This window comes from Cupressus sempervirens, chromosome 5 (genome assembly GCF_028749045.1).
Source record: "Cupressus sempervirens isolate cs-2001-9-10 chromosome 5, ASM2874904v1, whole genome shotgun sequence".
In the NCBI taxonomy this organism is placed as follows: Eukaryota; Viridiplantae; Streptophyta; class Pinopsida; order Cupressales; family Cupressaceae; genus Cupressus; species Cupressus sempervirens.
Window position 1 is genome coordinate 920,847,172 of NC_143122.1, and position 26,956 is coordinate 920,874,127.

The following is a 26,956-nucleotide window of genomic DNA, read 5'->3' on the forward strand; positions in this document are numbered from 1 at the left end:
ATACAATTCACGAGTGTCAAGTGACACTATAAAAATATTGTTACGAATCATTAACATTTAAAGATTACAAAATGATACATTCATTCAAATGAAACATAAACAATGGGGTTTGCATATTTTGTTAGATTCAACCCTGGTTTTCACAATTGGTACATAGGGTTCAGTTTTGTTTCTCCATTAGATTTCTTGGCTAAAATATCCTGCACACTCATTGCACATATCAGTAACACAAGAAAATCACATGCATATATGCATATAACGTATAAGGGAAATTACATAAATTAAAACATAAATCTTTTATTTAAGTAATTATTTCTCATTTCTAAACACATCTAATCATTAGTAATTACATAATCAATATGAAATATAACTTATTCATTAATTTGGATTAAGTATTAGAATAATCATCGTTAGGCATGCATATACCTAAATATCATAACATCACCAATAGCGAATACTGAACTATCTAAATGCATATAATCCTAATCATTGAGGTACCATAATCAATAACATCATCATCAAGTGAAACACCTTGTATCATTGTTAGTGCAAAATAATGTTTAAACAGTCGAGATAACATAGCAGTTCTCCAATCTTTAAGTATTAAAACATGGATGTATCTGCAAATCTCAATTTTCATTAGGAAATCTAAAACATACAACATTACTCCATATCCATTCTAATCTCCTACAATAGATTTAACAGACAAATTCATATTTAACAAGTACATGCAATGAGGGACCTTACATCCTCCCCCACTAGCCTTTGACTTCCTCCTGGAAGTCACACAACTAAAAATATTCATTCTATGCTAGACCTTATCTAGACTTATTCCAAGATTTACTTGAGTAAAATTAATGATTAATAATTTATATACATACTCAAGGATGATAACATGTTTGTCTGATTACCATTGTTAAAAGAGAAGTTCAATCCAAAAGTTTGACGTGGTTACATTTCCAAGTTGAATTATTTGTTAAAACATATAGGTCACATACAAACGAGATTCTAATCTAGTACTAAAATACTTATAGAACCTCAATAATAATGATATCCTAATATATATTCCAAATTCCACATACCCACTCATAGGGGTAACAACCATATGAGACTCTCTCCAATGAGATTCCTTATAATGCAACTTGGTTCTTTATATAGGGTTAATTTCTTTTTCTTTAGAGTTTCCATGAACTACTGATTCTTCAACAGGCCATAAGACAAGTCCATCACTACACATGCACCTTTTACATCGAAAAAAATCCATTAGGTTAACTCGTAACCTTTATCTAATTGTATGCTTGGATGCAATTTCATTGCTCATAAAAGTCCACGGTTAACACTAGTCCAAATCTCAAAGTCCTGGGAGAGGGTGGAGCATGAATACTCTCACTAATAACCCCATACCCTAATGTTGTGCATCAACGTGATTGTCAAGAATCCCTTTGGTAGGCTCATCATATGTCACTTTGCCAATAAAGTTCACAAGGAAGTGCCTCAAAATTTAAATTCAACATCAAGGATGAAACATCCAACGCAAAAGTTTTGAAAATAAAAGAAAATAAAGAGTGGCCACAATAGTAAAATTTAAATCAAGAAGTGAAGACATGACCTAGAGGAAAAATAGAATCATCAATAACAAAGTTGGCTAAACAGCCCCACATCACATTGTTGGTAAAAAGGAAGAACATTATAATACCAAAAATCTGAAATCAAACATATAAGGAAATAAATTCAATTACTCACAAAATTTAAATTTCTGACATAATGCGGCCATACCAAGGTTACTGAGGAAAATGAAGAATCTTAGGTTTTATTCACCACATCATATCATCTGAAGTTATGTTATCATTCTCACTAAATTTGGTATGATCTTGTATACATATATACATTACTACCCGTGTTATACCATTGTTTACACAAGTTCTAATTATCATCCAATTATGTATTGAATGCTATTGTTCTTTATCTATAATTTCATATAAATTTTAAATCCTAATAGAAGACTAATAACATAGAATTCTTAACTGGTTCATTTTCCATCTTACTCTTCACTTAACTACTAAGGATGTTATTTAACAATAACTAGCACCATCATAATAACTCTAGTCCCTATAAAAATTTTGATATCCTATACCAAAACAAAACCAAGTATTATTTTCGAAAGAATGATAATTCTTATCTACTAACATTATACTAATCTTAACACCTAACACAGCTAACTTAACGTAATATTTAAAAAAGAAAAAAGAAAAAAAAAACATTAACTCACTAACAATTACCACTAATTTAATATCTACACTAAATTAAACATACTATTTGATATCACTTTAACCCATATTCATTTTAACAATTATCTTCATTCCATACTAACCCATCAACTAAGCATACTAACTACTCTTACACGTACAAATTCACCAACAATTTATTTAACTAACAAACTAAAATAATAATACAAAATAATAATAATGATAACTAATTCTAATTTTAACATTTAACAAATTAAAACTAACTCAACAACTAACAAGGTGTTAAAGCAAAATAATAAAACTGATTACTTTCTAACATCTAACACAGTCTACTAAACTACTAACTAAATAAATCCTAAGCAACTAATAACTAACAACAACTTTAACTTTTAACATTAAAACAAATACAAACTAACTAATTTCTAAATTACATTTTACTAGCCCCATATCTAACCACTAAATTATTGTAATCTCTGAAATTTTAACATTAAAACTTAGAAACATATGCTAACTTTATTAACACTAACATTTATCATATTCTAGCAATGAAAGTTAACAACTAATTTAACCTTAACTTACTAGTCATAATCTGATCACTAAAATATACTAACACTTACTAACCTTATCCTAAACTCTATTAACTACCCCTTACCAAATTATAATCCTAAACTTAAACATACTAACTTTAATGCAAACTAATTCTAAAACTAACATATAATTCAATTTAAGTTTCTTTTGTAATTTTTTAAAAATTATTTCTTCTTCTTTTTTTTTATAATATTCAAAACTTTCTACTTATTTTTGACACTAAACAAATAATAATATCTTAACACTTGTTATTTATTAACCTTCACTAAATATCAAATCCAACTACTAACCAAAACTCCAGCATTTAACTTAATTCCCAACCCATCAACTTTATCATCTATTCCCCAGCTAGGCTCACGTGGGCTCTATTTTTTTTTTTTTGCAATACAATATTACATACAACACTACTACATCAACCATTGATCACCTCAGCAGAAATAAGCCAAATTTAATTTTGCTTGTTGGGGATGTCACCTATGCAAATCTATATCTGACCAACAGAACTGGTTCTGATTGTTACTCTTGTTCTTTTCTAGACAGTCCCATACATGAGACCTACCAACCTCGATGGGATTACTGGGGAAGGTTTATGGAGCCCTTGATTTCTCAAGTTCCTATTATGGTGGTGGAGGGTAATCATGAAATTGAATAACAGGTGGGGCATAAAATTTTTACAGCTTATCAGTCCATATTTGCATTTCCAAGTGAAGAAAGCGGATCTAGAAGCCCTTTCTATTATTCATTTGATGATGGAGGCATCCATTTTGTCATGATTGGAGAATACATAGATTTCCTTTGCTAAAGACCTAGCATAGGAATCACCAATGAATACGGAGATAAAGAGAAGACTAAAATTTCAAAAGAAATAATTGCAACCTTAACAGTGAGTGGGCATCAGTCTATTTATAGCCAATATTGATGCAGTCGACAAAAAGGAATGAAAGACATTCAGACACGACATAATTAGTGGAGGGTATTAACAAATGTGTAAGTTTTCCATGAAGTCATCTATGTCTCCAACCACCAATCAAATCATGGAGTTACTTCCAAATCAGATTCTTTCAAACACTATCAAACCAGAATCTCATCCTTATGATATTTTTGATGTGATGCACCCACTTATGGGGAAAGGATAGTGGGGTGACATCAGCACTCCTTTTCATCACTCGGCCCAAGGAAGGTAAAAGGGAGTAGATCAAGGGGGAATCAGACTCCTTCCCCAACAGTATTGGTTGAGTGCATCCACCCAATGCATCTGATCATTATGTCTTATAATTTCTCAAGTTGGATGGTGCAGAATCAATGTCCAGCATAGGTGAGATAGGTAGTCTGGATCATTAAATCACTGCATAGGTTCGCAGCCATAACAACACAAAAAGGATGGCAGGAAGGGCATCCTATAGTGCAATGATGATGATTTCAATATTTTTTGGCTAGCAGTGAGGGAGATGTGAGTTGCATTAATAAGGCATTCAAGGAAACTTTAAAACATGCTTAGACTTAATTCATTACCGTTACCCAGCATGGAGCGACCCCAGTGAAAAGACAAGAGAGTGGTGTCAACTGCGATGTATAAGGAGGCATTAAAGTTTATGAAGTTTAGTGGGTCATACAATTGTAAGGATAGACATAGAGTACTTTAGATATTTTATATATATTATTATATATATTTCTTTTATTGTATTTATTTATATATAAAATTTTTTATAAAGAATATGTTTTGTTTTAAAGGGGATTAAAACTTTCCCCATACAAAATACAGCATCCTGTAGATGCATATTTTGAATACACCTTTTTGTGTGTGTGTGTGTGAGATAACTTATAAAGATGTATTTATTTTATCTATTTACTATTATTTATACTTTCATATTAATTTACAATTTCTATCTAATTATTTCAATGTTGAAGATTTTCTTGAAAGTGAACCTTGTGGAATATAATTTGTTCCAAATAAATAAATAAAACCTTCCTCTCCAAGGATGTAAAATTTTCACAAGCCCTATGTTTTTCCTTTAAGGGTGGGATTTTCCAGTTTATTTATATAGCTAAGGGGGGGATTTTTTTATTTTTTATTTTTTAAATTTGAATTATCACATAGAGTTTCAAATGTCTTGTTAATATAAAACATATGATTATTTTCCTTCTAATCAAATACAAAAATATGAGAGGAGGTTTAATTCATGTAGTTTTAAATGTCCACACTTTACATGGACCCATTATTGCTCAAGTGTTACGTAAGCTGGCTCTGATACCAAAATATCACGCCCAAAACACCAAAAAGTTTTGTTTTAATCTTTAAAAGTGATAATAGGATTAAATGTAATAAACAAGTATTCAAATAAATTCACTTAACTTCCTCACACACATGTATAATTATAAAATTTAAACTCAACTCGAATGCAAATTTTCTTAACATTTTAAACTTAAAATTTCATAGCTATATATATATATATATATATATATCAACATGTTATCTGATTAATCTAATTTAAACGAATATGATTACCCACCATAAACAAATATGCAGTAAGGTAACACCATCACATCTAATTTTTAAATTACATATGCAAAACTGAAAACAAAGCTATAAGACTCAATGCAAGCATATATACTAAAACACCATTTTATTGGCAAACCTAATTCAAAGGCTCAACCGGAAAAGAACCAGGAAGAAAACCCGGTGTCATTGGCATTACAACAAAGTTTTGAGATACAAATTACTTAGGATTTCAATCCTAAATTACAACACTTAAATTAAAATTCCTTCATGACCCTCATCAAGGGTTCCATATCAAATTCTACAACACATTTCTACAAACCATGGAGGGAAACAAAATCTGATCAGGTTGCAACAAGCATGACCAAGAAACAATCAAACATGCATCTTCATACATGGTTTACACAATAGGATTCACAATGAATCAACACTAGGGAAAGGTGGATTCTTCCAACCAGGAGAAGTCAAGCACAACACCAAATCAGATGCCCAATCGGGGCTATAAACCAAGAACTTCCATTCTTCCATTTTAACATGCCATACTCATACGAGGTTTGTGCTAATAGGTAGGGGCCCATAACACCCTACCCTTTCTCCCTCTTCTCATCCTGAGAAGAGACTCTACACTGGTTGGAGTCCAACTAATGAGACCTTTCCCAAAATTGGTCACTTCTGCCCTATCCAAGGGTGAGTAATACCAAAACATCCATGCAAGAAAATCTCAAAATTGCAAACATAAACATGAAAGGAAATCATCCAAAAAAAAAAAGATTTTCAAAGCTTCCCAACATACCCACAACCAAACAAGCATTCAAACAACAACATGGTAGCATAAGCATGAAACAACATGAAATCTGAACAAAGGAGATGAGAATTCCTACCTGCACAAAGGGGTAATGGAAAATGAACCAGTTTGAGTAGAGTTTCCCCTTCCTTGCTTCAATCTTCAAAACTCTTCTCTAAATGTAGAGATTGGGTAACCACCTAAACTACTCCAAGAAAGGCCTCTAAATATAAGTCTCAAACTCAACCACCAAAAGGATCAATAACTTCTCCCACCCACTAAAAATTCTAGAAACTCCTAACTCAATCCCACACTATGGTTAACCACTAAGTGGAGGTGAGGTGAGACAACTCATGGTAGCCACTTGCAATTTTCGCACAAGAGTAAAATGAGACTTTTTGAGTGATCTCCAAAGTCAATAAAAGGGGCTTAGGGGTTGGAAAAGACCCCCAACCCATACCCATACCCCTTGGATAAAATTATAACATGTTTTAAAGCCTTAGGAATGGGTTTGGAACCAAACAAAAGCTAGGAAAATTTTAGGATTAATAAGCTTCTAAAATTCAGATTACTCACTAATCCTGATTAGGGTAATTAACCTTGATTACTCACTGATTAGGAAAAAGGTAACTAACCTAATCTAACTTAGATATTTAGGTTACTCAGTTAATCCTAACTATCATGCTGCAATGCATATACAATTCACGAGTGTCAAGTGACACTATAAAAACATTGTTACGAATCATTAACATTTAAAGATTACAAAATGATACATTCATTCAAATGAAACATGAACAATGGGGTTTGCATCTTTTGTTAGATTCAACCCTGGTTTTCACAATTGGTACATAGGGTTCAGTTTTGTTTCTCCATTAGATTTTTTGGCTAAAATATCCTGCACACTCATTGCACATATCAGTAACACAAGAAAATCACATGCATATATGCATATAACGTATCAGGTAAATTACATAAATTAAAACATAAATCTTTTATTTAAGTAATCATTTCTCATTTCTACACACATCTAATCATCAGTAATTACATAATCAATATGAAATATAACTTATTCATTAATTTGGATTAAGTATTAGAATAATCATCGTTAGGCATGCATATACCTAAACATCATAACATCACCAATAACGAATACTGAACTATCTAAATGCATATAATCCTAATCATTGAGGTACCATAATCAATAACATCATCATCAAGTAAAACACCTTGTATCATTGTTAGTGCAAAATAATGTTTAAACAGTCGAGAAAACATAGCAGTTCTCCAATCTTTAAGTATTAAAACATGGATGTATCTGCAAATCTCAATTTTCATTAGGAAATCTAAAACATACAACATTACTCCATATCCAGTCTAATCTCCTACAACAGATTTAACAGACAAATTCATATTTAACAAGTACATGCAAGGAGGGACCTTACATAATCATCATCAATAACTTAAAATATTTTAATAATTATCATGCATAGATGAAGTATAGAGTACCAAGTAATCTCATTATAAAATTGACAAAATATGAAACAATATTTGATAATCTCAAAAATAATGCTACTAATCATCAAGCATAGAAACTGGCCTAGAAGAGTTTTGCAATAATGATAAAATGTGAACTAGGGGAAAAAACTACACAATATCCTTTTCACTATTTTCATGTGATTCTCCTTAGTACTTGCAAACAATCTTGCAACTATCTCAACTACTAATGCAATATCAGGTCTGTTGTGAAAAACATATTGTTGTTTTTAAATGATTGATCTATACAATGTTTGGTTCACATCAGTAGAATGATTATTCTTAGATTATTTATTTCTAGTGGCCATATATATACTATTTGGTCTTGAATCTTTCATTCCAAATATTTTCAATATCACCTTGATGTATTTGGATTGTGTAATGAAGATATGTTGGTTTATTTGATATACTTGTAAGCCTACAAAGAATTTGATCTCACCAAATATAGACGTTTTAGATTCTTTCTTCATCTCATTTGCAAATGATTTACATAATTCTTCCTTTCCTCCTAATATGATATCACCAACAAATATTTCAAATAGAAATGCCTCTTTATTTTTATCTATCTTCAAATATAAGATGTTGTTATCATTAATTCTTACAAAACCAATCTTTACCAAATAATTGTGTAGTCTTTTATACCTTGACTAAAGGATTTCAAACTAATAAAATTGTTAGAAAGTAGAAACATGTTTTGATCTAAAAAATATAACTTACTTTTCAAATATAGATCTTGGTTCAATTCAAAAATTGATCCACTAACTAGCCTTCATAGTCATCTTAATATCTAATTTTTATCGAAACCCTTCAAGTAATTACACTTCACTCCTTCTGAACTCTTCTCAGCCTTCTACTCAAGTTAACCAATCAGTGGCATCAACAACTACTCCAACCTTTAACAACTCTCTAAGGTAAGCCCTTGTACCTCCTTAAATAGGTAATTATGATCTTTTCTCGCTTAAACACCACCGTAGAGCTTAGGTTCTGGTTAGATTCATTGAATCCTTCCAACATTGCATCTCTTATTTTCTCTTATAGAAACTTCTCCAAACTTGATATTGTATTCTTGCATAGAAATACACAAACATAGTTTCCCTTGATTTAAATGTTTCAATTCATCAATCCTTATCTTCAACACACTATGCATATTCCAAGGAATTGACTCTGTCTGCTAGAAATTACAATTTCTCATTCACTCTCAAAATGTTTTCCCTTGGCCAACACTATGTTATCACACTCAATCATCACAAGAATACTTGTTCGCTACTAATATTTTGTTCAATACATACACTATCAATCAATCAATACTAATACTTGGTCAACCCTATTTTTGCTCAACACATACTATTTCTTGATCGACCCTAGCATTACTCGGCATAAACTTCATGTTTCTTAATCTTCTATTGTGTTGCTCAATCAAGCCTATGCATTTGGTCAATCTTTGATCACTTCTTCAAGGCTTCAATACAACTATCCTCTCGGCATAAACTTCATGTTTCTTAATCTTCTACTGTGTTGCTCAATTAAGCCTATGCATTTGGTCAATCTTTGATCACTTCTTCAAGGCTTCAATACAACTATCTTCTTCACTTGTAACATTATTTGAAAAATCACTTTATCTTTTCAAAGTCTAAATAATGAAGTGTCCATTGTAGTTTCTTCTCATAACTCAACATTTCCTCTAGGTGCTTTCGTTATGACATTATTCTCAAATCCTCTTCATCAATCATCTATATATGACACTAAAATCAGATAGAAAATTTTCTTTAATATCTTTTGTTCATTCCAGTTCTCATCTCTGTGTCCAATAGTCTCTTTCTTTTAGTTTCACTCTAATTTGCATCCATGTAACTCTAATATGAAAGACATAAGATTCCTCTATCATATTAGATCATGAGATCAATTAGATTCTTCTATATTGTTGGTAATACCTTAGATTCTCCCTCTTTCTTATTCAATCTCTCCTTCTTGTTGATCATAGCATAGATAACTACTTCAATAAAATCTCTCTTTATGGTAACTAAATGAATATCTCTTCCTCTTTGAGAAATATGCTAAATCCACTTCTAAAAACTTTTCATTAAATATTCACCTTATGTTTCTTAACAAACTCAATTCATACATTAAATACAACAACTCATCAATCCTTATCTTTTGCATACTTTGACCAATCTATTAATTCAACAATGTCAGCCACAAATCTTGATTCTTTCACAAATTGTTAATTTTTGATGCTTGATCATCACTATGTTCTTCATCTTGATCATCAATAGGTAGCCCAATCTTTAGTAATCCATCTTTCTCAGCTTACACTTGGTTTCTATTATTTCTCTCTTCTTGGTCATTACAAACAATCAATTGATACTATTTTGATAAGCTAGTATTTGAAAATATAGTATGTTGTTAGGTCATTACTTGAGTTCCTTAATCTTCTACTTCATCTTTTCATTGAGCTAGTAACCTTTCACTAGATGAAGCTTAGCATTTTACTTATCTTCTTGACTTTCATCAATCATGAGCTAGATTCTTCACACAATATAATGACCTAACAACATACTATATTGTCAAAATACTAGCTATTCAAATGAGCATTGTAATTACATCATACTTACTCCTATTTACTCGACAACTTTACTAGTTCACCTTGTTATCTCTCTTTTCAAATCCTATTCATCAATCAAAAGATATGGAACTCTACAATGTTATAAAATGTCTTACCAATAACATTTGATATCAATGACAACATAACAATTTTTCCAATTATAGTTTTGACGAAAAGATATCTCTAAAATCCTCCTTGTTCAACACTTTAACCATATTTTAGCACAATTGAGTTTCTTAGAAATCTTGAACATTGTTGACCCTTCAATCTTAACAATCCATCAATCCTAAAAAATATTATTGAAGTTGGGTTATTCCATCTAGACCCTTTCAAACCTTAAGGTAAATTCATGTTTCAAAGTCAAAGGCTTAGCCAATAAAGAAATTGGGAAGTGATTGGACCCTATCTTAGTGATGGAAGATAGGGAATACTTGAACCCATTGAGCTAATCACCCGAAATAAGAGCTATGTCAAGTCTAACCTTAGTATGATTCTTAACCTCCTAGTAATTAGACCATGTATAAGAACACCCTTGAAGATTCACATCCAATAGAGCATGCAAGTTAATGACAATCATAAAATTGAGTCACCCATCTAGAAGAACTTCAGAAGAAAGTTGCTCCAATTTATGATTCTCATTTAGGGATGATTAAAATCTCCCATAAACAACCACAAGAAATCCAAAATATATGTTCTAAACAAACCCCTCCTTACTAAAAAAAACTAACCCCTCATTTTTAGAATTGGATGCATAGACATTAGAGAGAATCCAAGAGAAAGTATCACTATTATGAGTAAAATTGATAAAATTGATATTATTTCTAGAGAAAATAACCTCACCATGAATGAGAAATTTTTTCTAGAAGACCGTCACACCTCTCAAGGAACCTTTTGAAGCACTTTGCCTTTCTTGAACAAAGAAAGCTTATTTGTACTTTTATATATTGATATGGATAGATTTGAATGATATTTTTAAATTTCTAATCAACCTCTCTTAGTATAATAAATTTTTGAGACTCCATACATGTGAGTATCCATGTAAAAAAATTAATTAGTTGGTTATAGGATTTTTTTTTGACATAAATGTCTCACATGGAGATAATAAATAGTAATCAAAACATGTAATATGAATACAAATGTTCCTAGAGAAATGATAATAAAATGTAAAGAGACAAAATATAAGTTTAAAACATAATATTACTCATTGTATGAAATAGTTTTGAATGTAAGGGATATATTTAATAAATGCATCAAAAGTGTGTTTTACTATTTAACATTATTTTTAATCATGTGCACTAACATATAATGAATAAATTCTTTTCAACTATATTTTTCCTAAACGAGTCTAGTTTGTAATAAGTCTAGACTAATGCAACTTATATTCAAAGTATCTAAATTTCCATTGCAACTTGTTCATGGTAATTTAGGTGAGTTCTTTAGTAGTTTTGTATGGAATCACTTTCCTAGTTCACATATATTTGTTAAAGTTGGAATCATATATTTATGTAAATTATTGATTAAGTTTCAACATTATTTGCATCAATATATTAGCCAATGAGATAAAATGGTGTATTCTTTTCTTTGATCAAGAATGGATTCTATTTGATTGAAAAGTCTACAACTATTATTAAATATCCTTATATCTAGTTGTTTTGAAAATAAAAGAAATACATACATTTCTTAGATAGAAGAGTGTTGATATATTGTTGCCTAGTTATATTTCAACTTACCATTTTATTTCAAAAATATTTCCAAGTACCTCATTACTCATGAATTTATATAGTATTCTTATTGAATATATATTCTTGATTGACATATTTTTTCTTGAATCATTGTATTTATTTAAAGCTCTAAATTTATCTTTTTCGATGTTCTACAAGGATTTTGACACTAGGATAAGAGGACAATGTCAAACGCATCTCTAGGATGTCTCCTGGAGGTCCATTTTCAAGGGACAATACTATACAAATTTATATATACATATCTAAAGGATTTTCACACTAATATATTGTAATCTCTAGACTTACCATTGCTATATATGCAACCAATTTTCCTAGTTTTTCTTCATCGACTAAAGTCCATAGATGCATTAGGAGTTTTTAGAGGCATATTTTTAGACTAATATGAAGCTAAATAGTATTTTCTATGGTTGTACAAAGTTATCTTAGAAATTTTCTCACTGTTACTATTGATTTTAAACATATACTTCTCTTATTCATGTGATCTTACTGAGATATTTGTGTTATTCATAGGATGTATCAACAATGTGTATTAGATCTCTATATTTGTCCAAAGTAATGCACTAAACATGCAATTGTTGACATTACTTGTCAAAAAATGAATAAGAAACACACACTTTGATAGAAAAATAATTTCATGTGAACATTCATTTTATTGAAAAATATCTGAAAGAAAACTTGAAAACACTAGGTTAGTTAATATAGGAAAATATATTAGAATATCATTACAAAATAGCTGATGAAGGGCACCAAATGGGCATAAGAGCCTAACCATTCAATTTTCAAGCCTACCAAAACTATGAATGATCTAAAGAAAATAGAAAACATAAATCATTACTTTTTATTTTTTCTTGGTTATAAGCATAAAAGAAAGTAATCCCCAAATGGTCAAGGGATGTTTCTACAACCTTTGATTGAATGGCATGTAGTAGGGGTTGTAAGTAGATGTCCCCTTCATACCTCATCATCCACAAAATGAATAGAAGACAAAGAAACCTACCCCTAGAATAGGGGATGCATTCATGTTTATTCTTGATCTTTTTTAGTTCAATTATCTTATGTAAATATATTGACTAATATTATTGATTTTTAAAGCACACAACAAACTTTAATCGATTGCTTTGAAATAGTTGCATATTTATCTTAAACTTTTTAAACATCTATGAATATTCTTACTTCATGTGATATTTTGTATTGGCATGCCCTCTTTTACATTTTAATTATCCTCTATACACTTCACTTGTCATATGTAAATTTACATTTATATTATACAAGCATTACAATTTTATGAATCTATTCCTACTAGTTTCATATCTACTTCAACAATTAAAAATATATTGATTGGCATGTTCATTTATAAAACAAATTGTCTCATCTCAATATTCTTATTTTAATTAAGAATTTATGTACAGCTATTAAATTTATTAAGTTCTATCTCTTAGCCTTGAATTGAGTTGTATATATATGCGTAAGAATTCCATTAATTAAAGAATTGCTCCGATTATAATGTCCCACTCAACTTAAAATATAAATTCTATCTGAGGTACAATCCTTAATCCCTAATTGAAGAATGACATGCACTTCCGTTTGATTTTTAAAATAATATTAAAGAGCATCAAATTCTCCAATCCCAACGTGAACTCTAAACCCCCCCCCACCCGCAAGAAAAAAGGGATCAATCAATTACAAATTCTATTAAACAAATGAAGGTATTCATGTCAAATGTAAATCCAAATTATTATTATTTTTTGATGTTGATTTCACATTTACATTCCTATATCGAAATTTACACCCATAAAGATGCGTGAGCTTAGAAAAAAGATTTCAGCTTTATTCGATTGGGTGAATAAAGAGCATCGTATTTCGTTTAGAAATTTCGGCGTATGAGGAAATCAATGATGGATACTGAAAATAAGAGGAAAAAAAACAAGCCTAGCCGAATTTAGGAAAACTAACGAGGATTTGCGTCGAATAGAAGAGACGTCGTCATTTTATTCGGAATGCTTGACGACATTTTATCCGGGAAGCTTGACACCGTTGAAGACGTACAAACCGACAAGCTCGAGATTAGATGAGGAAGAAGGCCCTGGCTATACACAGCCACAGGTAAAGCCAGAGGAATAAATGGCAAATCAGCTTCCCCTTTCAATATCTTCAAAACCTCTCTCATTTTGGGCCTTGACGCTGGGTCTGGCTGAGAGCACAGAAGACCCACCAACACCATCCTCTCCATTTCCTTCTCGGTAAACTTTCCATCCAGTTTCTCATCCGCAGCACATAAAATCTCACCGCGTCCGTATAAATCCCAAACCCACTCTACCACTCTACAATTGTGTTCTTTTAGACAGCGGTCAACGGGCCGTCTTCCGCAGGCGATTTCCAAAGTGACCACCCCAAAGCTGAACACGTCTGCCTCTGGACCGGCCCTCCCTGTCATTACACACTAGGGCGCCAAATACCCAAGTGTCCCCGCCACCACGGTCGTATGGGAAGCTACATGATCACACTCCATCAGTCTCGCCAAACCAAAATCTCCCAACTTGGCATTAAAATTGGAATCCAACATTACATTACTCGCTTTGATATCTCGGTGCACAACAAGCTGGTCCCATTCCTCGTGGAGGTAAACAACAGCAGAGGCCAAGTCACAGGCGGTATTATACCTGCGGTCCCAATCCAGAGCACCCTTCTTCTCCCCAAATATATAATTATCCAGACTCCCATTAGGAAGGTACTCGTAGACAAGCAGCAAGTCGCCTTTTTTATGGCACCATCCTAAAAGCTGAACAAGATTACAGTGTCTCAGCCGGCTGATAATAGTAACCTCAGAAACATGCTCCTTTCTTCCTTGACTCGATCCTTGGGATATTTTCTTCACAGCCACTTGTTCCTTTGTGCATGGCAGGACGCCCCTGTAAACGCCACCGAAGCCTCCTTGGCCAAGCTTTCCATCATCGCTGAAATTTGTAGTCGCAGTGGTGAGCTCCGCATAGGAGAATTTTCGTGGGCCGTGAGAAAACCATTGGTCCAGCTCCACATCGATCTCTTCCCTTGCATCACCACAGCATTCGCTTCTTCTCAGATAACGCCACCAGCCAAGGAAAATGAAACCGCAGATGACCAGAGAGGTACAGAAGACTGCCATGAGTATATCACGTATATGGCTCTTGTTTCCGTTGCGATTTCCGGGATATTCAACTGGACTGCTCTTTTCATATGGAGCCTTGATTGGGACAGGGACAATTGATGATCCCCAGGAATATTGACAAGAGAAATTCCAGGCGTAAACAGTGTGTGTCTCTGAGGACAAACCTGTCGAAGCCGAGAGGCCAATCCTGATGTTCTCTGGAAGAAACTCCCGCAGATCTATTTGATAAGTTAAGATTGGTTTGATGGGCTTAGAAATACTTATTCCCCTAGGGTTACACCTGAGAAACAATCGCAGCTTCTTTGCCCACCCGTCAGATTTCACCCACGTGTCCCATATTTTTCCATTCTTGAGCTTTCTATCACAAAGACTGGACATTTCTACGGTTGTCAGCGAAGCATTTACCTTAGAGTAAATGCTATTGACGTTAATACCGACATGGTTGTCATCAGGATCCCATTCATTCTTGTAACTGTCAAATTCCACAGCAACCATCTGATAGTATGATCCATTTTTGGTTGTGTCGTTGAACAGTCCGAGACCACTTCCCGTTGCGTTGAAAGGCTGCTTCAAGTCGAAAGGGGCCATGAAGAAAGCGAGTCCCTCTCCATAACCCTTTCGATTGTCGTTGCTCGCGCCGATGACGAATTGGAAATGGGTAGAGAAGTTCGCCAGAGCTCGAGAGGAGCTGTTCCAAAGCGGAATTGATATATTGTTACAATATATTGATATATTGTAAGACGCATCTCTCCTTGGAAATAGGCATCATTTTCGGTTAAGAAACCAATGTTGGGAGCGAATGAAAAGCTAAGGTTTCCTGCATGTGCTATAAAAATGAGAGAAGCGGCAACACAAGAGAAGAGTAGAGAAGAGGAAGCATGGCAGAGCTCGGCCATTCTTTCAATTGACTTGGTAAAAGCCTGAGTACAAAGGCCTAGTTTTGGATGCCATGAAGCGTTATGATTATCCCATCTATTTAGTCGCTCGTCAAGCCGGCAAATTCCCTTCAGACATACGAACTAAAGATATAAGATAAATCAGTAACTCTCAAATGACTTGAGACAGTGGGCAATTACGTTTCCAAATGATTGCATTCTCTGTAAGTTGCTTTGTTTGGTTTAGACAGTACCAAGTGGCCGTAATCTACCTCCCAGGCCTGCAAGGTTGTGTTTCTCTCGTTGAAAATTTATAAATATTTATTATTGAAGTAGTATACAACTTTGAAGAAAGGAAATTTTTTTTTTTTTGCATAAATGGATAAAGATAATGACTACAGTTGGTACTATATTGAAGTTCACGACGCCAAGTATATATAATAACGAAAGAGAGACCCCAAGTTTGTTTAGATTTATGGATAAAAGGATAACAACTAGAGTTAGTAATACGTTGACGTTCACGACACCGAGCATATGTAACAAGAGGAAAACGCCATGCTCAATGCCATCTCGCATATTGTAATTGTCATGTGACTAGTTATAAAAATATAATAATAACAAACGTTCTGGTGGAGCTGGAGTTTCTGTTTTTTGGTCTAAGAAGGAAGATAGATTTGTTTAGTGCTGAAAATGTAGTGAATGTTGCTTGTTTCAAACTTATGCCATTTGCTTTGTAATTTACTTGTGTTATGAACTATTTTAAATGAATTTTCATTGTCTTGCAACTGTATTGGTCTTAGTTGCACCGGTATTTTCTTAAACCTTCTTTTATTTTCATTGAGTTGTAATATTTCATAAAGTGACCTCAAATTTTTAGATTTTGATATAGTGTCTTATTAAAATTTTAGATTTTTGTTTGATATATGACATACAGATTTAAATCTTTCTTAGATGTATGACATCAAGATATCATATCTATTTCAAATGTCAATTGATAAATTATACATATAAATAACTAAGATTATTGTATACATCTTTTTTCCAAACTAATCTAATAAATAATCATATTGCAGTCAATAATAGAAAGGGAATGCTATTGAAGAAAATGTAAACATCCATAAACAAGATTATAAATTTAAGTGGAAAGTAATCTTTTAAAAAGTTGTGGGAATATACAAAATAATAATAAAAATTAAAATTTGCATATGATGCAGAGGTAGAATATTTGAATTCAATCATTGACCATTATTTATTATAAATCAATGAAGATATGAAACATGACGAACATGAAAAATACATATAGAATTTTAAAGAATATCTATGTAAAAATAATTTCTATTAAATGTTTTTATGTTAATTTTTAGAAATCTTAGTAATTTTTAAAGAGTTATAATAAATTTAAAGTCATTATCTATTAGCCTTGTGATATTTTTGAAATCTTTTATTTATTAAATATTTTGGATTTGAATTTTAGTTGATATGATAAGATTACATGTTCAATTTCTTTTATAATTTTATTTTCAATTTGTATTCTTTATACATTTTATTCAATTTTATTCAATAAAGCTAAATTATGTTAGGAATAAGGTGTCTCAACCTTGTATAATTCCTATTCTTATTATTATTTGTTTTGTAAAATGTATTTTTGCAAATAATCTGTAAATGTGAGTGTACATTTCTAGTTGGCATGTTGATCACTTACATGTGTCAGCATCTTGAAGTGTGTGAAGGAGATCATGGCTGAAATGGTTATCACGAATTCCTATGACGTGTAAGAGCTATTTAAGGAATGAGCTATGACATGTGTAAGAGCATCTTATGACATGAGGCCTATTTGGGCGCCCAAGAATGAGTGGTTGGTGTGTGTAAGAGAATATGCCAAAAATAGGTTGGTATGACGGATTCCCTTACACTTCTCTTGTCACCACTATTTTTGGCAAATTCTATGACAAGTTGTCATTGTCTATTCAAGGGATGGACGCCCTTTTCTTGGTATTGGATGTACATGTGGCATTGTGCATGTTTCTTGGTGGTTGAGCCATGAAAAATGCCCAACTCCATTATGGGCATTTTGTTGGGTCTTAAGATGTTCATAAAAGGAGTATTGCATGTTGTAATGCAATAGTGTGATAGATGAAAGTTTGCAGGTACTGAGGTGCTGCTGGAATCTTCTATTATTGATGTTGAACTTGCATTGCAAGTGTATTGTAATCTTGTGTTGAAGATAATACATTGTGTAGGTTCTGGAGAGGTGGGGTTGTTTTACTGAAAGGTTTTTCCCCACCGAAAAATCTTTGTGTTATGTGTTCTTTCTCTATCTATTTTCTGTATGTATGGTTGGCTACAATATTGTTTTTTACATGATATTGAATCTGTAAGTGTAGAAGATTTTAAAAGGATTTGCACCATACTTTCCTTATGAGATTAGTGTAGGAAGCTATTTCTACACCTGAGTTTCCTTACAAGTGGTATCAGAGCTTGATCAACTTTTGATCCTAGTTGTTGGGTAGGGTTTTTTGAGCTAATCTCAAGTTGAGTGGGAGTCTTGTGCAAAGCATCCTAAATCTTATTTGCAGATTAAGATGGTGACTTCATCATATGGAAGAATGGAGGTGGAGAAATTTAATGGCACTAATTTTGAGTTGTGGAAACTCAAGATGGAAGACATGTTGGAAGATCATGACCTATGGGAAGCGACTACAAGTGCTACAAGACCAGCAACTATAACTCAAGCAGATTGGGATATCAAAGATCGTAAATATAAGGATCTCATAAGACTCTATTTAACCGATGCAGTCCTTTTGAATGTTCTAGATGAGAAAACTGCATATAGTTTGTGGGAGAGACTTGGGGCCGTGTATCAAGCCAAATCTCTGGTGAACAAGTTGTTCCTAAGGAAGAAGTTGTATTCTCTGCGAATGGAGGAAGGTGGATCCTTAAGGGATCATTTAAATGCATTTAATCTGCTGCCTGCATAGTTGACATCTGCTGGTGTCAAGTTAGAGGAGGAGGATTGTTGCTACACACTTTTGTGTTCTTTACCGGATTCATGGGACCATCTTGTGATGGCTCTTGGAAGCACATTAGTCACCTTCAAAATGGATGATGTGGTGTCTTCGCTGCTATCAGAGGAGATGCGGAGAAAGGCTTTCGTTTTGGAAAAAGAAGCCCTTGTTGTTCGTGGGAGATCCACGAAAAGAGGAAAGAAAAATGACAATAAGTCTAACAATAAGGGTAGATCCAAATCCCGTGGGAAGTCAAAGACTTCCAATAAGTCCAAGGCAAAATGTTGGAACTGTGAAAAGATTGGGCACTTCCGTAAAGACTATAAAGAGCCTAAGAAGAAGAAGAAAGCCTCAGACTCTGGTTCTGAAAAATCTCAAGAAGATGGTGATGCATTCATCCTAGCTTTGGTAGCCCATGCATCTGATGATGTGTGGTTGGTTGACTCGGGTGCATCTTTTCACATGACCTCTCATCGAAACTGGTTCTCAAGATATGAAGAGTTCGATGGTGGAAATGTGTACTTGGGTGATGATTCTCACCTGAAGATAGTTGGACGTGGAAGGGTCACTATCAAATTTCCTGATGGATGAGTAAAGGGAATCAATGGAGTTATGCACATTCCAGGCTTGGCACGAAACCTATTATCTATAAGTATGCGGAACGATGTAGGTGTGCAATTTTTTATTTTGAAGGAAGGATGTAAGATGATTAGAGGATCGATGGTGCTTGCTAAGGGAGGAGAGGTACTTTGTTTTAGCTAGATGCATGTATTCCTCTATGTAACAGTTCTTCATCCTCACCATCTGAATGAGAAATGAAGAATTCTGTGGTTATTGGTTCTAATGGCAATGCAAACACTTTGGAAGGAAAGCTTCCTACAGAAAAGAAAATGTTGTGGCATATGAGACTTGACCACATTGGTGAGAAGGGTCTCAGAACCCTGAAAAAGATAAATCTCATTGAGGGGTTAAATGATTCCAATCTCGAGTTCAACTTCTGTGAACACTATGTATATGGTAAACAAAATCGTGTTCAGTTTTACTCTAGTTCTCACAAATCTTCTGATGATTTGGATCTTATTCATTCTCATGTATTTGGTCCTGTAAAAGTTCCTTCGATCTCCAAGTCTATATTTTTTGTATCTTTCATAAATGATTACAGTAGAAGGACATGGATTTATTTCCTTAAAAGTAAGACACAAGTCTTTAGTCAATTCAAGGAATTTAAAGCCCTTGTAGAGAATCAGACTAGTAAGAAGATTAAGTGTGTGAAAACTGACAATGGTGGTGAGTTTTGCTTAGAATAGCTTGAATAGTTCTGTAAAGAATAAGGTATCAAGAGGCATAAGACAACTCCCTATACCCCAAAGCAAAATGGAGTTGCAGAGAGAATGAACAGGACACTGATGGAGAAGGCTAGGAGTATGCTTAGTGGAGCTAGTTTAGAACAAAGGTTTTGGGCTGAAGCTATGGCCACTACTTGCTATCTGGTTAACAGATCTCCTACATCAGCTCTTGTTGGTAAGACACCCATGGAGGTGTGGTCTGGTAAGAAGCCTTCAATTAGACATCTTCATTTTTTTGGTTGTGAAGCTTATGCATATGTTCCAAAGGAGAAAAGATCTAAGTTGGAAAAAAAAGCTATTAAATGTATTTTCATCAGGTACAGTGTTGGTGTGAAAGGATACAAGCTTTGGGATCCTATGACTAGTAAGGTGTTGTATAGCAGAAATGTTATTTTTAGAGAGCTAACATCTTCTCCTATTGTGCTACAACTAGATGAAAAAGAAAAGAAAAGAGATCTTGTTCGGTTGCCTCCTACCCCTGAGAAGACTGAACAGAGAGAACATGTTGGGTCTAATGATGAGGAGAGCTCTAGCAGCTCTGATAGTTCAGAAGAAGAGGAAGAACAACCTCAACCTCAACCCTTGAGGAGATCCACGAGAGAAAGAAAGCAACCAGAAAGGTTTGGTTATTCTATGTTAGATTCCAGTTGTGCTTTTTCTTTGAATACTAACACTGATGAGCCTAGATCTGTGAAAGAGGCTTTGGGCATGGAAGATGCAGGTTCCTGGATTGAGGCTATGGATGATGAGATGGCTTCATTAGAGAAAAATAAAACATGGGACCTTGTACCTTTTCCTAAAGGGAGAAAACCTGTTGGCTGTAAATGGGTGTTCAAGAAGTAATTCTATGTAGATGGCAGTGTTGAAAGGTACAAAGCTAGATTGGTTGCAAAGGGGTATTCACAGGTAGAGGGAATAGATTATGGTGAAATATTCTCTCATGTTGCAAAGTTGACATCCATTAGATTTCTATTATCTCTTGCTGCATTGTATGATTTAGAGATAGAACAGATGGATGTGAAGACAACTTTCCTTCATGGTGATTTGGAGGAAGAGATTTATATGTCACAGCCTGAGCACTACATTGTTAAAGGTAAAGAATCCTTTGTTTGCAGATTGAAGAAATCTCTATATGGTTTGAAGCAATCTCCTAGGATGTGGTACCTTAAGTTTCATGCCTTTGTGTTGTCAATTGGATTTGTAAGATCAAAATCAGATCATTGTGTTTATTTCAGAGTTGAAAATGATCGCCTTCTTATTGTTGCATTATATGTTGATGATATGTTGTTGTTTGGGAAGGGTAAGGGTATGATTTCTGATTTTAAATCTCAGTTGTCAGCACAGTTCGAGATGAAAGATCTTGGGGCAGCTAGGTACATCTTGGGTATGGAAATCAGTAGAGATAGGTCTAACAGAAAACTTTGGTTGAGTCAGAGTAAGGATGTGAAGTCTGTGTTGGATAGGTTCAGCATGGTAGATTGTAGACCACTATGTGTTCCTATTTTCGTGGGAACAAAGTTATCTGTAGATGATTGTCCAAAATCTCCTAGTGAGGTGGAGGACATGAGTAGAGTACCTTATGCTAGTGCAGTTGGCAGTCTTATGTATGCTATGGTCTGTACTAGACCAGACATTGCCCAAGTAGTGGGAGTCCTAAGTCAGTTTATGGCTAATCCTTGATGGATACATTAGGATGCAGTTAAGCGAGTATTTAGATATTTGAGGGGTACATCAGATTACTCCATATGTTATCATGGTAACTCTTCTAGATCTCCACATTTAGTTTGTATTCATGGGTTTGTGGATTCAGATTGGGTAGGTGATATTGATCGCAAGAGATCCACCAGTGGTTATGTGTTCACTATGTTTGGTGGTGCCATCAGTTGGATGAGTAAGCGACAACCTGTGGTTGCTTTGTCCACTACAAAAGCTGAGTACATGGATACTACTCATGCTTGTAAGGAAGCCATTTGGCTTAAGAGATTGTGTTTTGATGTTGGTGTTGATGCAGAACATATTACTATTTGGTGTGACAGTCAGAGTGCTATTTGGCTTGTGAAGAATCCAACTTTCCATGCCAGAACAAAGCACATTGATGTGCAGTTTCACTTTGTCAGAGATATGGTGGAAGATGGAAAGGTAAATTTGGAGAAGGTAGATACTGTGAAGAATGTTGCATATGCATTAATGAAACAAGTGGGCACTGAGAAGTTCAGATGGTGTTCGAAGTATATGGGCCTTTCGGCCTATAGCAGTTAGTTCCTGTTATGTTCCTGATTGCTCTTACAAGGTGTTCGAAAAGTTGGAGAATTTTAGGAATAAGGTGTCTCAACCTTGTATAATTCATATTCTTATTATTATTTGTTTTGTAAAATGAATTTTTGCAATTAATATGTAAATGTGAGTGTACATGTCTAGTTGACATGTTGATCACTTACATGTGTCAGCATCTTGAAGTGTGTGAAGGAGATCATGGCTGAAATGGTTATGACGGATTCCTATGATGTGTAAGAGCTATTTAAGGAATGAGCTATGACAGGTGTAAGAGCATCTTATGACATGAGGCCTATTTGGGCGCCCAAGAATGAGTGGTTGGTGTGTGTAAGAGAATATGCCAAAAATAGGTTGGTATGATGGATTCCCTTACACTTCTCTTGTGACCACTATTTTTGGCAGATTCTATGACAAGCTTTCATTGTCTATTCAAGGGGTGGATGCCCTTTTCTTGGTATTGGATGTACATGTGGCATTGTGCATGTTTCTTGGTGGTTGAGCCATGAAAAAATGCCCAACTCCATTATGGGCATTTTTTTGGGTCTTAAGATGTTCATAAAAGGAGTATTGCATGTTGTAATGCAATATTATGATAGATGAAAGTTTGCAGGTACTGAGGTGCTGCTGGAGTCTTCTATTGTTGATGTTGCATTGCAAGTGTATTGTAATCTTGTGTTGAAGATAATACATTATGCAAGTTTTGGAGGGGTGGGGTTGTTTTACCAAAAGGTTTTTCCCCACCGAAAAATCTTTGTATTATGTGTTCTTTCTCTATCTATTGTTTGTATGTATGGTTGGCTACAATATTGTTGTTTACATGATATTGAATCTGTAAGTGTAGAAGATTTTAAAAGGATTTGCACCATACTTTCCTTATGAGATTAGTGTAGGAAGCTGTTTCCACACCCGAGTTTCCTTACAAATTATGTTCATTCAATTCAACAAACTCCTATAAATATCTTAAGCTTTTAAAGAAATTCATCTATTAATAAAAATTTTCCTTTTTGACTTGTAATTAAAATTAAGCTTTCATACATCAGCAATGGTTAGATAAAAATACTTTTGTACCTAGAAAAGTTATACGTGTAATGACATTTCATAAGCTTTGTTGTAAAATTCATGATTCAAGTCACATGGGAATCACAACTTAGAGACACTATATTGTTTATATCAATGCATTTATTTTAGTATTGAACGTCCTTTACAACCATGGTTTTTATTCCCCATTTATGCGAATGTATGGCCTTAATACCATACACATCATCCTCTAGCCCACAGCCAACGATGAAGTCTTAAATATTTTTTTTACTATATTTAATAGAAGCATCTATGGTAGACATTGCACTTCTCCTATCTGATGATGTATTACAATAGTCCAATAGCTGCAATTAGCAAAGTTTATTTGCATAAAACCTCTTACAGTTTGGGGGAGAAGTTAGTTTTCTATCAAGATTTCATGTGGTAAGTGTTTTTTTCTTTCAAGATTTCATGTGCCAAGTGTTTCATCTCTCTATGATATTTATTGAAAAGATTGTAGTGTTGAGGAGCATCTTCCATATAGTTATTATTGAAGGATTTTTTTGTTCCCAATTATTCTTCAGGACAAATGCCTTCAATAGATAGTTTGGTTTTGTTCGTTCCTTCTTCAAACTCCAATATACTTTATGCCCACTCCTTCCATTCTCATGGCACTACCAACAATATAGCAGATTTGATTAGCCTAACATTTGAGACTAGGGTTCAAATCAAAAATCTAGTTTTTAGTTTTCATGTATTTGACAAGAATGCAAAGGATAAAACACATAAAAGTAGGTTCCTTTTTTACTTGAAAGTTGTTGAACGAATGATGAAAACCCTAGAAGAATCCTGACAGAAGTCAAGAGAATGTGCAAGAAGGTGAAAGGATTTTAAATTTTGAAGAGGTCATAGTATTCATTTTTCTATAGTAAAAGACAACTTGAATGAGAATTTAGCAATGCGCTTTCATCATGGAAAGTCCAAATATAAACCCAACCTCTAATAGATTTTCCTATATGTGCTCATAATTTTAGCCATACCTAATTTTGTTCTTCATTTAGAATCATATCCCCAAATTGATAAGGTTAATCATGATTACAGTATGGTTAACACTTTAAATCCCACCACTTTGATTGAAAATCTGAAAAATATTTTCTCATTGCTTGCTGAAGACATTAGGGATTGACACAAATAATCTCTTTGGGCTTTCCCAATGTAGAAATGACCTATCAATAGCAGATTGAACTTATTGCTACACAATGAGAACACAATAGATTTTGAAATATTGTCCCTTTGAGATTGAGGCACGCATGATTTTTGGAAATCTTTTCCTACATTATGAGAATTATACTTTCTTTGATCAAGTAACTAATAACAAAAATTCCAACGTCTGCCTCTCTAACTCCTCTTCAAAACCTAAACCTTTTAAGGTAATTGCTTAGAATTTTTTGGGTGGCATTAGATCCTGTTAGGTTCAAAAATTTGATATGATCAAAAATAATCAAAACTTTATTGTATCTTGCTCATCAAGATTCATTACGTAAATAACATAGTCATATAGTAGTTTAATAACTATTATAAAATAACTACTACAACTAAAATATCTAACCTAACTTTTAAACCCTAATGATTAATACGTTAACATCCCCCCTTAATTGGAAAGGGTTACATAAAATTAATAAATTAGGAGTATTCTAAACTTTTCAAACTTTGAACTCAACCAGAAACATTTGCTGGTTGATCTTAATCCTCTTTTGAAACTTGTACCTATGATATGATCTAAACTTCATTTGAACTTACATGGTTCAAACTTTTATACTTCAACATCTTGTCCATTGATGGACTTTAAATTTATATAATGAGCCTATTGCTTTGATAGGTCTCAACTTGAGACTTATTTTATCCCTTTTGAATTAGCACACTTTGGGTGCATAATTATTGAAAATAGCACACATTGGGTGCAATGAACTTGTATTGTTGCACACATTGGGTGCAATAGAATAATGCACATTGGATGTTATGGACTTTTTTGTCCATATTACAATTTGATAGAGCACACATTGGGTGCTTTGAAATAACACACATTGGGTGTTATGAATTGTTTTGTCCATAGGACATTTTGATAATAGCACATATTACCTACATAATAAACTTTGTTTATCCATTTATTTGAAAATGATTACATTGAGTTTGAATCTAAAATTAATTGAAATTATCAATTACTTGAACTTGTATATGAGATTTTCACTCACTTAAGCTTGAATCTGACATATTTCTGAGATTGTTAGTCACTTGAACTTGAATCTGACATATACACAATATCATTCCCTTGGAAAAATATCCTCCCCATTGGCACATGAGAGGAAATTATTTTCATCCATAAAGTTATATCACCTTGATTATTGTCATCAACATTCACCTTATTTGAAAATTTTGTGTTACTATTTTTATTTTTATTTTTATTTTATTTTAATACTTGATATTTTGGAGGAAGGTTGTTCTAAGGAATGTAATAACAATATGCCAACATTCCCTAAAAAACTTGTTCAGAATATGTAATAGCAAGACCAATAATAGCCTTGGCTTTGGCTTTATCATCTCTAGTGTTCCACTCCAACAATTTATTTGCATTTGTAAGTGTCTTTGTCACTATTCCCCATAAGGTTTTATTCATCAAATTTCATTTGCATTTTAAATTCTTGATGTATGAAAATTAAAACCTAAATAATTATCTACTAAATTCTCCATTGAATAATAAACCTTTTACTATCTGCAAATACAACTCTGCTTAAATTTGAAAAGTAGAGGGCTTTACAAATAGTGCACAAATCAATAAAATCTTGACAATAAAAATACTCCCCATATACATACTCTTGTACTTTGTCTCCATAGATCAGTCACTTTTAGGCATCTTAGATCACTGCTGCTAATTGAATCTCAACAAGTTTGGAAAATTAAATAGTAGGGAAGGATCCCTATTAGCTGGCACATGATGTGTTAGTTTGGTTTTCTTTAGATGTGGGTTTATCAAATTGTGTAGAGAAAATCCTCATCGAATCCTATGCAAGCTCTTCTCTATGAAATTAGTTTATGCAGTAGCTACCTCACCAAACAATCTTATTAAAAACTACCAATGCCTTGAATCCTACCATTGTCAACAATCTCAACCATTGCACAGAAGGCCCATCTTTAGCACATTGCAAAACAAAATCAACTCTTTAATCCATACACTTGAAATGAAATTGCACATGATTGAACTCAACAGAGAAGGGAGAAGATATCAAATAGACATGTATATATAT

The 26,956-nt window shown here is 33.4% G+C and overlaps 1 pseudogene; it reads right to left on the minus strand.

Annotated features, from left to right (window-relative positions):
• Positions 1–13,940: 13,940 nt before the first annotated feature.
• The window catches only part of LOC149558970 (L-type lectin-domain containing receptor kinase IX.1 pseudogene), a 31,843-nt pseudogene continuing 18,827 nt past the window's right edge, over positions 13,941–26,956 (minus strand).